General features: G+C 41.3%; 1 pseudogene across 1 annotated transcript; it reads left to right on the top strand.

Annotated features, from left to right (window-relative positions):
* Positions 1-14,699: 14,699 nt before the first annotated feature.
* On the top strand, positions 14,700-14,935 carry LOC308511669 (TP53-regulated inhibitor of apoptosis 1-like; annotated as a pseudogene). The gene has a single exon. The product of its transcript is annotated as a TP53-regulated inhibitor of apoptosis 1-like (transcript).
* Positions 14,936-18,865: the final 3,930 nt, after the last annotated feature.

Below are 18,865 nucleotides of genomic sequence, written 5' to 3'. Positions count from 1 at the left end.
CCAATGGATGAAGATCAAGATAGTGCAATCTAATGCTCAAGAAATTTCAAGCTTTGACAAAATATTCCACTTGTAAGAAGCATCCCTCTGCCTCCCATAACTCACATTTCTTTTGTCTAACTTGTTCTTTTCTGACTACAAATATGCCAGGAAAATCCCAAACCAAAATAAATCCCTTATAACATAGAGCTTTTCATTAGCCTTCCCCTTAGCCCGATGGAGAATGCATACCCAAGTGCATAAATCTTCCTCTTCCATAAGGTGTATCTTATTATGTAATCAAATCATATTGTGTCTTTTATTTTAAACATTGAAGTACACACACGCACGCGCGCGCACACACACACACACACACACACACACACTCCAAAGCTATTGTCTCCCTGATCTTATTTGGTATTTATATATTTCTGAAGGCTTTAAGTACTACTTCTTCCAAGAATATCTCTTTTTCCCTTACCATTTTACTTAAGATTGTTTTATAAAGTTGAATTTTACCCTATGTGGTGTACACAAATTTCCAGACAACCATAGCTTTTCATTATTTCACAAGTGTTAAAAAGCAAAAAGGTGGCCTAGCTGGGTTTTGTTTGGTTTAGGACACACCTGTACTCCTGACACCCTGTTACAATCAAGGAATCATTCAGGTCAATCATGAAATCATTCAGGTATATCATTGGTTGGTATCAGTGAACCTGTGCTAAAGGCTGATGAGGGTTTCTCTTGCCATAGGTGACAATGTATTGGGAATGTCAAGTGGAGGGGCCATATTTTGAAAATAGTTGAATGTAAAAGTTTCTCAGAATTCCAAATAAACAATCAGTCTTAAAGATTAAGGCCAGGGATTCACAAGATGGTAGCTGACAGGATGGCAATGAGGGGAAGGTTGTGTGTGAGTGACAGAGTGAAAGGGGGGTGTGTGGACATGTGTGGTGTGTTCATGCATGACTGAGAGACAGTTATATCCTGCAGGAGTATCAGAGGCTGGCAGATCAGACTCTCCTGAATGGGGAGCCCCTGCCAATGCTGTGGGCACTCCCTGGGCTGCAGGGCTTGGGCATGGAGTCCACGCCTTCTTGAAGTGGAGAGCGGCCTCCACTAGGAACCCAGCCTCACCACTACCCAGACTGGCCTTGGACACTCCCTGGGACAATGAAGCCACTCCAGCCAAAGTCATGCTGCCTAACCCGCAGACCTGAAGACCCCAGGTTGTCCACTTCCAAGGGCACACAGCTCACCCAACAGAAACCATGACTCCCCACTCCCTGTCAGCTGGCATATGGACACTGTGGTCATACTGCTCCAGCTCATGGGCCCCATGATCCCACTGCCCCAGCAGGTGGCTCCTGAGACCCTCTGTGAGATGCTGCTGGGTGTGCACCAATCCAAACAAGGGTGCACGAGTCCCTCAGCAGAAACCACAACTCTCCCTTCCCCAGCTATGGGCTTCTAGACACTGTGGTCACACCACTACAGCAGCGGGCCTGGTGAACTCATCACCCAGGCAGACAGCTCCTGGGCCCCTCTGTGAGCTGCTGCTGGGAACACACCTTTCCAACCAAGGGTGTATGCCTCCCTCAGCGGAATCCACAACTTCCCCCTCCTGGGCTGCAGGTTTCTGGGCACCTTGGTGAGCTACTGAGGGCTTGCCTACCCGGACAAGGTCACTGTTTCAGCCACAGACTCTGAGAGTCCCGCATCCCCAGCCACTGGCTTCTGGACCTCCTGGCTATTTGCAGAGTGAAATCACCCTGGCCAGAGTCCCACTGCCTCATCCTCAGACTACAGGCAGCTGTATCCCACCATCACAGGCTATAGGACTTTGCAGTGATTTGCAGAGAGATGCTACCCCAGAAAGAGTCAGACAACACTGGCCAGAGTCTCACTACCTGAGCCTCAGGCCCCTAAACCCCTTCCTCCCAGGTCGTGGGCTCCAGAATCTCACAATGAGTGCATGCCAGTGAGACCTCAGGCAATCCTTTCCACAAGAGCCAGAACCACGAGCATATTCAGAACAGCTTGCACAATGAGTCCAGGAGTGAGTCACATTGTCAGACAACCCTTGATGAGTGTTCATCCACAAATGAGAAACTAACATTCAAGACCCAAACATCAGGAGAACCCCAATAGCTCAAGTAAGGAGCTCCACTAACACCAAGCTCAGGAGATCTGATACACTGCACCATTGGGAACCAAAAATCACCAACTATACAGTACCATCCCAAAAGAACCTGGGTAGCAAAGTAGTTGGATCTAAGACATAGAAACAATTAAAATGTTATAGCAAAAATGGGGAGACAAAGAAATAATCCCTAAAGGAAAGAAAATGAGGTATCATCAGAATGGAAATTAAATGAAATGGAGGAAAGTAATATGTCACAGAAAGAATTCAGAGTAATGGCTATAAGGATGTTTAAATGTCTGAGTGACAAATACACACAGCTCAATGAGAATTATAAGGAGCTGAATTAGAATTGCAGCAACATGAAAAGGAGTGAAGAAAAGATGAAGAATGACATAGCAGAAATAAAAAAAAAATAATGCAATGGTAACCTTCAACAGTAGGGTAGAAGGAGCTGAGGACAGCATCAGTGAGTTAAATGACAAGGTAGAAAAAACACCCAAGCAGAACAGCAACTGGAAAAAAAACTTAAAAAGCAGGAGAGCCTAAGGGAGCTTTGGGACAACACGAAATGAAACAACATCTGCATAATAGAGGTGCCAGAAGGACAGGAAGCTGAGTAAGGAATAGAAAACCTGTTTAAAGAAATAATGACAGAAAACTTCCCTGCTTTGGGGAAGAAAAAAGTCACACAAGTCTAAGAAGCACACAGAATCCCAATAAAGATGAATCCAAAAAGACCGACAACACCAAGACACATCATAATTAAATTGGCAAACATCAACAATAAAGTAAGAATCATAAAGGCTGCCAGAAAGAGGCAGAAAGTTACCTATAAGGGATCTCCCATTAGACTATCAATTGATTTCTCAACAGAAACACATAAGGTCAGAATGGAATGGAATGAAATATACAAAGTGATGCAAAGCAAGGGAATGAACCCAAGAATACTATCTATACCCAGCAAAGCTATCATTCAAAATTGAAGGTGAAATCAGGAGCTTCACAGACAAAAAAAGGCTAAGGGAATTTATTACCACCAAGCCAGCAATGCGACAAATGCTAAAGGGACTGCTGTAAAAAGAAGAAATAGGAAGTGAAGAAGGAACACGGGCATAAAGAATAAAAATGGCTACAAACAAGTACCTATCAATAATAACCTTAAATGTAAATGGAGTAATGCTCTAATCAAAACACAGAGGGTACCTGAATGGATAAGAAAATATCATCCATATATCTTCCGTCTACAAGAGACAAATCTCAGAACAAAGGACTCACACAGACTGATAGGGATGGGACAAAATAGACCTTATAGTAAAGGTCATAACAAGAGATAAGGAGGGCCACTTCATAATACTAAAGGGAGCAATTCAACAAGAGGATATAACTCTGGTAAACATATATACACCCAATACAGGAGCACCTAAATACATAAAAAAACAATGACAACAAAGAAAACACTTTGGGAAGATACCAAGGGAGAGATCAGTAGCAATACAACCATAGCAAGGGACCTTAATACCCCATTGACACCACTGTATAAATCCTCTAAACGAAAAATTCAGCAAAGAAACATCAATCCTAAATGTCTCATTAGATCAGATGGAATTAATTGACATCTTCAGAACATTTCTTCCCAAAGCAACAGATTATATATTCTTCTCAAGTGCACACAAGGACATTTTCAAAGATAGATCACATATTGGGACACAGGCAAAGTATCTTCAAATTCAAGAAGATAGAAATCATATCAAGCATCTTCTCAAATCACAACAGCATAAAATTAGAAATCAACTACAATAAAAGCAATGAAAAAAATCAAGCACTTGGAGACTAAATAGCATGCTATTAAACAATGATTGGGTTACCGAAGAGATCAAAGAAGAAATGAAAACCATCCTGGAAATAACTGACAATGAAAACAAAACAATCCAAAATCTATGGGACACAGTGAAAGCAGTCCTCAGAGTGAGTGGAGAGATGGGGGGACAATGGGACGATAAGAACACATTTGTAATACCTTAATCAATAAAGGGAAAAAATCTTTAAAAAATCTAAAAAAAAATGAGGATCAAAGATTTTTAAAAAAAGGAAAAGAAAAAATGGTAATTAATTCTCTAACCCTGCAACTTAAAGAATCAAAAAGAAAGCAGAGTAAGCAGAAGGAAGGAAATAACAAATATCAGAGTGGAAATAAACAACTTAAAGCTGTGATGGCAAACCTATGACACGCAGGTCAGAGGTGACACGCGAACTCACTTTTTTGGTTGATTTTTCTCTGTTAAATGGCATTTAAATATATAAAATAAATATCCAAAATATAAATCTTTGTTTTACTATGGTTGCAAATATCAAAAAATTTATATATGTGACATGGCACCAGAGTTAAGTTAGGGTTTTTCAAAATGCTGACATGCCTAGCTCAAAAGGTTCACCATCACTGACTTAGAGACAAAAATCCAAGATGGCGGCATAGGTTAACGCCGGAGTTTGCTACCTTGAACAACTACTTCAAAAGTGAAACTAAAAGACCAAACGGACATCACCCAGAACCACAGGAACGCTGGCTGAGTGGAAGTCCTACAACTAGGAGGAAAGAGAAACGCATACGGACACTCAGAGGAGGCGCAGTGCTGAAGTCAAATTCTGAGGTGCGGAGTGCGAGGAGCGGGCTGGCAGCGGAGGGCGTGGTTGGCGTTTTCAATCGGGAGGGAGTTGCAGACTCTGAGCTCCAGATCTGGGCGAGTCTTTAGGGACCCAGACTCAAACGGGAGAAGCGGGACTGTCTGGCCTCGGTCGGAGGGAGTGAAGCTTTCTCTCTGAGGTTTGCAGCAGTTTCTGGGACTCAGAGAGGCAGAGCCCCTGGGGACAGGACTGAGAGCCGCCATAACTGCTCTCTCCAGCCCACCTTGTTGATCCTGTGCGACCCGCCCTGCACAGAGGCATTTGCCTGATAGCCTCAGGCAAAGGCTAGATTAGCACCTCCCTGGAGGACAGAAGTTCTCTCACTGCAGACACAGCTGATTCTCACAGCCACTTGGCCTGGAGGTCAAACCCTCCCTGGTATTAGCTACAACAATCAAGGCTTAACTACAAAACTGCGCACAAAGACCACTAGGGGGTGCACCAAGAAAGCATAACAAAATGCGGAGACAAAGAAACAGGACAAAATTGTCAATGGAAGATATAGAGTTCAGAACCACACTTTTAAGGTCTCTCAAGAACTATTTAGAAGCCGCCGATAAACTTAATGAGATCTACAAGAAAACTAATGAGACCTTCGATGTTATATTGGGGAACCAACTAGAAATTAAGCATACACGGACTGAAATAACGAATATTATACAGACTCCCGACAGCAGACCAGAGGAGCGCAAGAATCAAGTCAATGATTTGAAATGCGAGGAAGCAAAAAACACCCAACCGGAGGGGCGGAATGAAAAAAGAATCCAAAAATGCGAGGATAGTGTAAGGAGCCTCTGGGACAGCTTCAAGCGTACCAACATCAGAATTATAGGGGTGCCAGAAGATGAGAGAAAGCAAGATATTGAAAACCTATTTGAAGAAATAATGACAGAAAACTTCCCCCACCTGGTGAAAGAAATGGACTTACAGGTCCAAGAAGCGCGGAGAACCCCAAACAAAAGGAATCCAAAGAGGACCACACCAAGACACATCATAATTAAAATGCCAAGAGCAAAAGACAAAGAGAGAATCTTAAAAGCAGCAAGAGAAAGAAACTCAGTTACCTACAAGGGAATACCCATACGACTGTCAGCTGATTTCTCAACAGAAACTTTGCAGGCCAGAAGGGAGTGGCAAGAAATATTCAAAGTGATGAATACCAAGAACCTACAACCAAGATTACTTTATCCAGCAAAGCTATCATTCAGAATTGAAGGTCAGATAAAGAGCTTCACAGATAAGGAAAAGCTAAAGGAGTTCATCACCACCAAACCAGGATTATATGAAATGCTGAAAGGTATCCTTTAAGAAGAGTAAGAGGAAGAAAAAGGTAAAGATACAAATTATGAACAACAAATATGCATCTATCAACAAGTGAATCTAAGAATCAAGTGAATAAATAATCTGATGAACAGAATGAACTGGTGATTATAATAAAATCAGGGACATAGAAAGGGAATGGACTGACTATTCTTGGGGGGGGGAAAGGGGTGTGGGAGATGCGGGAAGAGACTGGACAAAAATTGTGCACCTATGGATGAGGACAGTGGGTGGGGAGTGAGGGCTGAGGGTGGGGCGGGAACTGGGAGGAGGGGAGTTATGGGGGAAAAAAGAGGAACAAATGTAATAATCCGAACAATAAAGATTTAATTTAAAAAAACACACAAAAAACAATACAAAAGATCAATAAAAACAAGAGCCATTCTTTGAAAAGATAAACAAGATTAACAAACGACCAGTGCTGGCGAGAATGTGGAGAAAAGGGAACTCTCATGCACTGCTGGTGGAATGAAGACTGGTGCAACCACTATGGAGAACAGTATAGAGTTTCCTCAAAAAACTAAAAATGTAACTCCCATTTGACCCAGTGATCCCACTTCTAGGAATATATCCCAAGAAACTAGAAACACCAATTAGAAAGGATATATGCACCCCTATGTTCATAGCAACACAGTTCACCATAGCTAAGATTTGGAAACACCCTAAGTGCCCATCAGCAGATGAGTGGATTAGAAAGCTGTGGTAAATCTACACAATGGAATACTACGCTACAGTAAAAAGAAGGCGTTCTTATCACTTGCAACAGCATGGATGGAACTGGAAAGCATTATGCTAAGTGAAATAAGCCAAACAAAGAAAGATAAATACCACATGATCTCACTCATTTGTGGAATATAATGAACAACATAAACTGATGAACAAAAACAGATCCAGAGACAGAGAAGCATCGATCCGACCGTCAAACCTCAGAGGGTGGGGGTAAGGGGGAGAGAATACCCAAAGGACTTATATGCAAGAATATAGGCCTAACAAATGGACACAGACAACAGGGAGGTGAGGGCATCAGTGGGGATGATAGGGGGTTACATGGGGATAAGGACACATATGTAATAACTTAATAAATAAAAATAAATAAAATAAAAAAGATTGATGAACTTCTAGCCAGGCCCACCAAGAAATGATGAGAAAGAACCCAAATAAACAAAATCAGAAATGAAAGAGGTGAAGTAACAACTGACTCCACAGACATATAAGTTATTGTAAAAAAAACAAAACAAAACAAAAAAACCACTATGAACAACTCTACTCAAACAAACTGGACAAAATGGACATATTCCTAGAAAAACATAATCTTCAAAAATTCAATTAGAAAGAATAAAAAAACCTGAATAAGCCAATAACTACTAATGAAACTAAAACAGTAACCAAAAAAACCTCCCACCAAACAAAAGCCCTGGACCAGATGGCTTCACAGGGAATTTGTACCAAACATTCAAAGAAGAACTAAAAACTATCCTCATCAGACAATTCCAAAATATTCAAGTGAAAGAGGACTTCCAAACTCTGTCTATGAAGCCAGCATTACCCTAATCCCAAAACCAGTTAAATACACTACAAAGAAAGTTACAGGCCAATATCCCTGATGAACATAAATGCTAAAATCCTCAACAAAATTCTAGCAAATTGGATCCACCATTACATTAGAAAGATCATACACCATGACCAAGTGGGTTTATTCCGGGGATGCAAGGATGGTACAATATCCACAAATCAAAAAACATGATACATCAAAAAAATAAATAAATAAATAAATAAAAAACATGATACATTACATAAACAAATTGAGAGATAAAAATCACATAATCATGTCAATAGATGCAGAAAAAAGCATTTGACAAAATCCGACACCCTCTCTTGATAAAATCTCTCAGCAAAGTGGGGATAGAGGACTCATACCTCAACATAGTAAAAACCTTATATGACAAACCTACATCCAACATCATACTCAATGGGCAAAAGCTAAATCCATTTCCCCTAAGAACAGGAACAAGACATAGATGCCCACTTTCACCACTCCTGTTTGATATAGACCTGGAAGTGCTAGCCATAGTGATCAGACAAGAAGAAATAAGAAAGCATCCAAATTGGAAAAGAAGTAAAACTGTCACCATTTGCAGTTGACATGATCTTGAACATAGAAAACCCTAAAGACTCCACCAAAAAACTACTAGACTTAATAAATGAATTTGGCAATGTAGCAGGATATAAAATTAACACCCAGAAATCTATGACTTTTTTATACACCAACAATGAACACACATAAAGAGAAACTAAAAAAAAAAAAAAAAAAAAAAAAAAACTATCCCATTTACCATTGCAACAAAAAATTACAATATCTAGGAATAAACTTAACTAAGGAGGTAAAAGACCTGTACTCAGAAATCTACAGGACATTGAAAAAAGAGATAGAGGAAGATAATATAAGCAAATGGAATAATATACCATGGTTCATGGATTGGTAGAATCAACATCACTAAAATATCCATACTACTCAAAGCAATCTATAGAATCAATAAAATCACCATTAAAATACCAACAGCATATTTCACAGACCTAGAACAAACTCTCCAAAAATTCAAATGGAATAATAAAAAATAAAAGACCTCAGCAAACCTGAGAAAGAAGAAAATTAGAAGGATCACTTTACCAGATGTTAAGCTATACTACACAGCCACTGTTCTCAAAACTTCCTGGTACTGGCACAAGAACAGACATATATACCAATGGAACAGAACAGAGAACCCAGAAATAGACACAAGCCATTATGCTCAATTAATATTTGACAAAGGAGGCAAGAACATACAATGGAATCAAGACAATCTCTTCAATAAATGGTGTAGGGAAAATTGGACAGATACATGCAAAAAAATGAAACTAGACTACTAACTTACACCGTTCACAAAAAATAAACTCAAAATGGATAAAAGACTTAAACGTAACATGGGAAACCATAAAAATCTTACAAGAATCCATAAGCATATCAGACATATGTAGTTAGTAATATCTTTACAGATACAGTTCCTAGGACAATGGAAACTAAGGAGAAAATCAACTAATGGGACTACATCAAAATAAAAAGCTTCTTCACAGCAAGAGAAACAATCAACAAAACAACAAGAAAGCCCACTGCATGGGAGAACTTATTTGCCAATGTTATCTCTGATAACAGTTTAATCTCTAAAATTTATAAGAAATTCATACAACTTAACAAAAGGAAGATAAACAATCCAATAAAAAAATGGACAAAGGACCTAAATAGACCTCTTTAGAAAGAGGACATGCAGAAGGCCAAGAGACATATGAAAACATGGTCAAAGTCAGTAATCATCAGAGAGATGCAAATAACAACAACAATGAGGTACCATCTTACACCTGTCAGAATGGCTATCATCAACAAATTGAGAAATGACAAGTGCTGGTGAGGATGTGAAGAAAAAGGAACCCTAGTGCACTGTAGGTGGGAATGCAGACTGGTGCAGCCACTGTGGAAGACAGTATGGAGTTTCCTCAAAAATTTTAAAATGGAACTTCCATTTGACCCAGTGATCCAACTTTTAGGACTATATCCCAAGAAACGAGAAACACCAATCAGAAAGGATACATGTACCCCTATGTTCATAACAGCATAATTTATAATAGCTAAGATTTGCAATCAGCCTAAGTGCCCATCAGCAGATTACTGGATTAAAAATCTGTGGTATATCTACACAATGAAATACTATGCTGCTATAAAAAAAGGAATGCTTACCATTTGCAGCAGCGTGGATGGACCTGGAGAGCATTATGGTAAATGAAATAAGCCAGTCAGAGAAAGGTAAATATCACATGATCACACTTATTTGTGTAATATAATGAATGACATAAACTGGTGAACTAAAATAGATCCAGAGACAAAGAAGCATTGAACAGACCATCCAACCTCAGAAGGAAGCTGGGGGGTGGGGGGGCGGGGAGGGCAAGGGGGGAGGAGTGTGAGAGATCAGCCAAAGGACTTGTATGCATGCATATAAGTATAAGCCATGGACACAGACAGTAGAGGGGTGAAGGCATGTGCTGGGGCCATGGGAACAAAAAAGAAGAGGTCAATGGGATAAAAAGGAGACATATGTAATACTTTAAACAATAAAGAATTTTAAAAAAAGATATTAAGGCCAAGAGGAAGAATATGGGCAGAAATTCAAAGTAATAAATGATGAACACCAGGAACAGCAGACAAGAGTTTTAGGCAGAAGGTAGGTAATGCTATACTTCCATGATACTACAGGGCAGTGAGAGGTAAGTAGATGAATAGACCAAATGTTATGGCCTAAATATTGACATCTACACATATCTTTTAAGTGCTGGAGAGGATGCGGAGAAAAAGGAACACTCGTGCACTGCTGGTGGGAATGCAGACTGGTACAGCCACTGTGGAGAACAGTATGGAGTGTCCTCAAAAAGTTAAAAATGGAACTCTCATCTGACCCAGTGATCTCACTTCTAGGAATATATCCCAAGAAACTAGAAACACCAATCAGAAAGGATGTATGCATCCCTATGTTCATAGCACCACAATTTACCATAGCTAAGATTTGGAAACAGCCTAAGTGCCCATCAGCAGATGAATGGATTAGAAAACTGTGGTACATCTACACAATGGAATACTATGCTGCTGTAAAAAAGAAGGAATTCTTACCATTTGCAACGGCATGGTTGGAACTGGAGAGCATTATGCTAAGTGAAATAAGCCAGTCAATGACAGAAAAATACCACATGATCTCACTCATTTATGGATAATAAAGACCATTATAAACTGATGAACAAAAATAGATACAGAGGCAGAGCAGCATTGAACAGAATGTCAAACTACAGCAGGAAGGCCAGGGATGGTGGGGGGGCAGGGGTAAGAGATCAACCGAAGGACTTGTATGCATGCATATAAGCATGCATAATGGGCACAAGAAACTGGGGGTAGGGGAGGCCAAAGGAAGGTCGGGGGCGGGGAGGAAACATAGGTAATACTCTTTGTAATACTTTAAACAATAAAACAAAATTAAAAAAATAATCTCATATTCAAAACTCATCAAAGAACTTTAACATAAGGATGGTTACCAAATTATTGACTATTTTGTCCTTAGAAATTTTATTCCAGCACTCAGAAAGAAATGCTGATTTTGGTCCTTCTGTGTTCATGTACTTAGTTGGTGTCCAGCACTGTGCTAGCCTTAGGGAGAGAAATTTGGAAGAATCATATAAGATTTGAAGGAGAAATAGAGGCCCTTAGAAATGATTCTCGCCTGATCTATTCATTGTTCATATAGGAAATCTGAGGCCCATAAATGAACAAAGTGGTTCTCCAAAGCCATGTAGAAGTTAGTAATAAAACCTGCTTGGTTAGGAATAATTTCTGCTCTATCAGATTGATTTTTTTAGAAAAATGAAACTGAAAAATGTGCAGTGTGACAAGCAACGCCACCTGGCTATCTTAGAGCAGAACCTGTTAGACTCAATGTTAATTTTTACCAACTTGTGTAGATCCAAAATAGACTGAAATAGACACAAATTAAATTATCTTCCTTGATACTTAGATGTTTTCCTTAGGAAATTGAAGGGTTGCCCTAGTCATATTGGCTTAGTGGATAGAATGTCAACCTGAAGACTGAAGGGTTACAGCTTTGATTATGGTCAAGGACACATACCTCAGTTGCAGGCTTGGTCCCCAGCTCAGGGCACATGCCAGAGGCAACCAATTGATGTGTCTCTCTCACATTGATGTTTCTCTCTTTCTATCCCTCTCCCTCCCTCCCACTCTCTCTAAAACTCAATGGAAAAATATCTTTGAGTGAGGATTAACAAAAGAAAAGAAATTGAAGGTTATTGGGGAATTGATCATGCTCTTAATTATTCTTAATTTAATTAAATGACAGAAATACATAACGTGTACCTAGTGGGGGGTGACTACAATAGCATCATTGATAGTGAAATTGTGATATCTTAAGAATACCACAGGCTATATAATTATCTCCTTCTACCCCAACACTTTATACTCTGTCCTACTTGCTTAATCTGGCCATTATGAGACGTTTATATAATGGAAACAAAAACCTACCCTCCAAAGTACAGTTCTGAAATCTTATTCCAAATGAGGGAAAATATTTATGAACCTTTCTTTCTCACCTAAGGTAGGGGTAAGGCATAGTCAACATGGGAACAAGTCTTCAAGAAAATAAATTAAGAATGATGCAACTAGGAAAGAGAACAGGGGGCAGAGGGCAAAAACTATACCACTATGGAGGAACAGAAACTTTTGGAAAGGCCACAGCCCTCAGTCACTAAAAGACTGAAACTTACTGGAAAATTAAAGAACATTCTCCCTCAAAAATCTACCACCACATCATGGTGGCTCATAAAACTGGTTGTAACAGTGGCTTACAACTGAAATATCTGCAAAACCCAGACTCTTTCTGAGTATCAGAATATAAGGAAGCCACAAATCTAAGAGGGTAAATAAAAACAAGGACACTAAAGAAATTGAGGCTGTAAAAAATATTAAATACAGTACAACTCTTATCTAGATTAACATAAATCATCACAATAAGGCTCTATTTATAGTCATTTTTTACCTGATTCATTGTATGCAGATTTTAAGAAAAAATTGCAAGGTGTGATAAAAGGCATGATAAAATATAGTCTGAAGAACCAAAGCAAGCTTCAGAACCAGATTCAGATATGACAGAAATTTTGGAATTATTAGATGGAGAACTGAAAAAAAAACTATGGTTAATATGTTGAAGGTTCTAATGGAAAAAGTAGACAATATTAAAAAAAAAGACAGATAATATAAGCAGATGGATGGAATCTTTCAAAAAAAAAAACCTAAATGCTAGAAATAAAAAAATACTTTAATAGAAATAAAGAATGTTTTTCACTGGTCAGGTGGCTAAGTAAGTGAAGGGTCATGCCCTGCACCAAAACATTGTGGGTTCGATTCCTGCTCAGAGTACATACCTAGGTTGTGGGTTTGATCCCTGGTCTAGGTGCATACAGCAGGCAACCAGTTGATATTTCTCTCTCACATTGATGTCTCTCTCTCTCTCTCTCTCTCTCTCTCTCTCAAATAAACATATCCTTGGGTGAGTAAAATAAATAAATAAATAAATAAATAAATAAATAAATAAATAAATGCATAAATAAATAAAATAATGTCTTAGATGGGCTCATTAGTAGACTCAATGCAGCTAGAATAAGTAAAATTGAAAATAGGTCAATGGAAATGAGACAGGCTAGTAAGCCAGGACAAGTGGAATAGGGAAACTGAGACAGATAGTTAAATGACCAAGCAGATTAGCCATCTAGTAAATAACAACAGAATCCTGTCCTCCCTAACCAAGGACACTTAAGAGTAAATGGTTTACATTTCTCCTCCCAAACCATATAGTAAATAGCTTAAATAACTCTACTCAGGGACATAGATAGCAGAAATCCAATTAGTGCCACTGGTGCAAACTACACGCAAGGACAGATAAAGTCAGGGAAATAAATTTCATTTTGGGGCATCAGCATAAAGCTGATGAATAGTCTATTTAGCTCCCCTAAACTCCCAGCCTTTAAAACCCTCAAGGCTAAGGACCCAGCTCAAAATATCCCTCTGGGGAAGCATGCCACACATTTCCCATCCCCCTCATTCTCCCCCCAGGTATGTTACATTTGCCTTTCACTCTCCTAAGCTATAAGGGTCCTTCTTATACCTCTGTAACTTGTTTCCTTAGCCTATACAGCCAAGCTGGCTCACTTCTACTACCTCTGTAACTTTATAAATAAACTTTCTCTTATAATTCTGATTTTCTGGCTCTGAATTATTTCTTTGCCAAACTCAAGAACCGAGGTACAACTTGCTGGTAACTGGTGCTGTTTTGGTGCCAACATCACTGGTAACATATGGTGCCATTACTTAGGTCACCTTATTTCCCTTCTCATTAAGTGGGGCTTTCCTTCCATGTCTAGAGGCACCTTCTGATACTTTCAACCTCCTTTCTTGGGACCCACAACCAGAGAAGCAGTGAACGATGGCAGTTCATTCGGGCTAACTTCCTGACTCAAACACTCCTTCTACATCTTTTTTTGTTTGTTTGTTTTCTCTGTGTTAGATTTTATTCATTTTTAAAAATCTTTTCTTTTCAATTTAAATATTTTCATTAAGGTATAATTCACATGTAGTAAAATTCATGCATCTTCGTGTACAGTTCTGTGAGTTTTTTGTTTTTGCTTTTTTGTTTTTGTTGATCCTCACCTGAGGATATTTTTCCAATGATTTTTTTTTATGATGATCATATCGCAGCTCTTTTTTTACAAGTATTTATATCTTTTTTTTAAGCCTTCCAAAATTGATTGAAGGATGCACACATGCCTTCTCATTGACAGATAAGCTCATTCATTTTAGGGTTATCTAGAATATCAGATAGTTATTATGATTCCAAGCAAAATTTAAATTACTAGAGATGCGTGAAATCTCTTCAGGTAAATTTCTGCAGCAAATATTTAATGGTTAAAAATGAACAATTAGGCCACCGCCATGAACAGCATAGGGGAGGGTTGCACTGACATGAAGCGCCAGTATGATGAGTGCTTTAATCACAGGTTTGCCGAGAAGTTCCTCAGAGGGACAGCTCTGGGGACCCGTGCACCAACCTCTTCAAGCGCTACCAGCAGTATGTTCAGAAAGCAATAAAGGAGAAGGAGATTCCCATTGAAGGACTGGAGATCATGGTCCATGGCAGAGATAAGCCTGAAAGCTCTTATTTACCTTGACAGTCACCTTGAAAATAGACTCCTCAAATCAGGAAATTGAGCCCTCTGGATTTTGTCAATTAAAGTTGTGAAGATATCCATCAATTTAATGAGGTTGTATTTTGCTCCTTGATGTTTTCCTCTCACCTGTAAAAGATGATGAACCATCACTTTTTACTTTGGGATGATTTCTCACTTGCTCTGACATCTTGCAGGAACTCGCTGTGCTAAACTGAATGATTTCTTGGGATTATGGTTGCAATACTTCATCTGAGATCAGCTTTAAATATATCCTATCTAATAATAGACAAACATGGTAATTGACCGTACCTTCACAATGCCTCCCATTGGCTAATCAGAGCAATATGCAAATCAACCGCCAACAAAGATGGCAGCTAATTTGCATACTGCAGGCAGGGCGGGACAGCACCATCCCACCTGCCCTGCAGCCATCCGGGCCTGCTATCTGCGACCCAGGGCGGCGAGCGTCTGTGTGCGACCTGACCCGGGGCGGCCGGATGGTGCAGCAACGATTGGCCAGCCCGCCCGGCCTCCATCCAGGCTTCCCTTGTGTGACCTGACCCGGGGTGGCCAGGCAGGGCAGCAGTGATCAGCCGGCCCGCCTGGGCGTCCCATGTGCGACCCAACCCCGGGGCGGCGCCCCAAGCCCCGGATTGGCCCTGCCATGTGCGCGACCCGGGGAGGCGGGGCAGGCACTGAGGGATCTGGCTTGCCAACTGCCATCTGGGGAGTGGGCCTAAGCCAGCAGGTGGTTATCTCCCGAGGGGTCCCAGACTGTGAGAGGGCACAAGTCGGGCTGAGGGACACCCCCCACCCTGCCTCCCCCACCAGTGAACAAATTTTTGTGCACCAGGCCTCTAGTATACTAATAATAGCCTAGGGCTGTCACAACCAGACAGATGACTGGTCACCATAAGGGGACCCCGCCTGGAACAGGGGCGAGGCCAGCCTTCAAAATGCTGGTGGCCTCTAGCCCAGGCTGGTCCAATGCCCCAGAGGGGACTCCCACCATGATCAGGGGTGCTGCCAACCTTCAAACCACTGGCGGCCCCTCACCCAGGCCAGGGTGGCGCTGAGGGTTGGGCATGTGCAGTGCAGTCTTTTAAAAATAAAGGGAAGCTTCTCTAAGTGCAATCACCAAGGCGCAGCTCCAAGCAGGCGCACTGGGTCTGCCGCCAGGCACAGGAAAGCAGAGTCTGGGCTGGAGCAGCTGGAGTGCGTGTGGCCAGGCGGGAGCTGCCCGAGCACATGTGGCTGGATGGCCTCGGGGGCGTGCAGATGGATGGACCATGCTGGACAGACTGCACTGGTCGGAGCCGGAGGGCTACGGAGGACTGCGGAGGTACAGTGGCCTGTGGAGTCAGCGAGGCTGGGGTGCCAGGTATGCCCCAGGTCATCAGGTGTCACCAGCTGCAGCTTGAACCTCTCCACCCCCACAGGGCCTGGGGCCTGGGGCCACACAGTCCACACCCACCCGAGCCGCTCAGCCCAGGGCTCTGCACAGGGTGGGGGTGGGGGTGGGGGCAGCCGGTGTAGCATCGTTGGTTAACTTTGCTGGGGAGTCCAAATTGGAATGAATGTACTACAGCTGGTGGTGCTAGTCAGGTTAAGCTCCAGGAAGAGGTTTTGTAACAAGAATGGGCAAGCATATTCTCCCAGTAGTTTTGATCACTAAGAATGATGTGAAGGAAGGCCTCCAGAAGTCTCATATTTTATATAACCGAGCAGGAGAAGAGCACTACAACTGCATCTCTGCTCTTCATAAGTTGATGCAGGGTTCAGACCCCAACGCCTCCTTCTACTGGCTGGCACGCATGCTAGAAGGAGGAGAGGACCCACTGTATGTGGCAAGGAGGCTGATGAGGTTTGCCAGTGAAGACATAGGTCTGACAGACCCATTCGCATTAGCACAAGCACTGGCCACCTACAAGGATTGTCACTTCATAGGCATGCCTGAATGTGAGGTGCTTCTGGCCCAGTGTGTAGTTTATTTTGCCAGAACCTCAAAGTCTATTGAGGTGTACAGCACCTACAACAACATCAAAGCCTGCCCGAGGAACCACCAGGGGCCTCTGCCCCCATCCCACTGCACCTGAGGAACTCGCCAACCCGGCTCATGAAGGACATGGGCTATGGCAAGGGCTGCAAATTATGTTTCAGAAGACCAAAGAAATACCAAGCACGCATCCTAGAGAAAGGAAGGGACCCCGTTTATTAACACTAGTGGACACTTCTTAGAGAAAGGGAGGGACCCCATTTATTTATTTATTTATTTATTTATTTATTTATTTATTTATATTTTTTAATATATATTTTATTGATTTTTTTTACAGAGAGGAAGGGAGAGGGATAGAGAGTTAGAAATATCTATGAAAGAGAAACATCGATCAGCTGCCTCCTGCACACCCACTACTGGGGATGTGCTTGCAACCAAGGTACATGCCCTTGACCGGAATTGAACCTGGGACCCTTCAGTACGCAGGCCAACGCTCTATCCACTGAGCCAAGCCAGTCAGGGCAGGACCCCGTTTATTAACACTAGTGGACTCCGGGAATAATTTCCAAATCAGAGTGAGTAACATGCAGAGGGCTTCACTTTTTATAACCTTCTGGGATCTTTGTCTTGCTGATATGGTTCCTCCCTCTTTTGTGGGCTTATAGGAAGGCCCCCAGGTGTTGGGGGTTCCCAGTCCATATCTGATGATCTGTCCTGGGGCCAGCCATAACGACCTCCCCCCACCCAGGGCAGTGCATTGTTCACAGTTTTTATGGCCTGACACGCCTTGCAAGACCAGTTTCCTCCTCAATACAACCCCATGTACAGTGAGCCTGTGGACCAGGAATACCTGCCTGAAGAATGGAGAGGAGTGGATTTCTTCAAGCAGAGGAGATGCTGACTTTTTGAGGCTCTGACAGCAGAAGGATGTTAATTTCTTTTCTTTCTTCCTCTTCTTCTTTTTTAAAAATAGGAATGGCCAGAAAGAGAGTAAATGAATTGTGAAGTTGGTTAAAGTTAAAACAGCCCAACTTTTTGTGCCAGAAATTTGAGATTTCGTAAGTGGAGGCACAGCTATTTCAGCTAAATGTGTAATGTTGAATTGCGTTCATTTGTACTCTACAATTTTTATGCGTTCGGAAGTGTCTGGCAGCTTTGTGCAATGAATCAATGTTATAAGGAATTATTTATTTTGTCATAGTATTTAAATCATAATGTCATTTCAGAATTCAGTTCTGTAGGATTTTTTCCCCTTAAAAATGTATATTCTGGGTAGTTTTAATTGGTAAAAAAAATGTAATTGTGATTTAATACTGCATAGTGTTCTGGGGTATTTTTTAATATGTAAAGGTCTTATAAGCCAATAAAACTATTTCAAAATAAAAACAAAACAAAACAGAACAGAACAAAACAAAAAACTTTGCTGGGGAGGCCAGTGGGGCTCCAGCGTGTTCAGGGCAGCCTGTTTATGCAGGGACCTGGGTGCGCGGCCGCACACACGCTGTGGGCATGTGCTGGGAGCCTGGCGCAGGCATCATATGGACATTTGTGCATGAAAATGTGTGCACACACCTTTGTGTGCATAAATACATCTGTTTCTCAGAAGCGTACCTGGAAAGGTGCTTTATCTATAATAGGCAGTTTTCAAAATGTAATCCAGAGCAAGGGATCTGTAGCGAAAACACGCACACAAGAAAAGGTTTTTTGATACTAAACACAAAGCTGTAATTGAAGTTTTTATGCCCAAATGTACTGTGAATCAAACATATGGTGATATTTATCGTCTGGTGGGTCTGTTTGAAAGGTTTGTTCAATCAGTTCTCATTTTACAAAGATAAAATAATGTAACTAAGTGCTTACCAATATATACTCCTAAAGCAAAGTAGTTTACCCACTTTGTGTGCCTTTTGCACGTGTGTAGCACATCAAGGCTG

This window comes from Myotis nattereri (assembly GCF_964212035.1).
Source record: "Myotis nattereri genome assembly, chromosome: X".
Taxonomy (NCBI): Eukaryota; Metazoa; Chordata; class Mammalia; order Chiroptera; family Vespertilionidae; genus Myotis; species Myotis nattereri.
The sequence above is the reverse complement of the archived record's forward strand: the minus strand, read 5'-3'. Positions and strand labels throughout refer to the sequence as shown.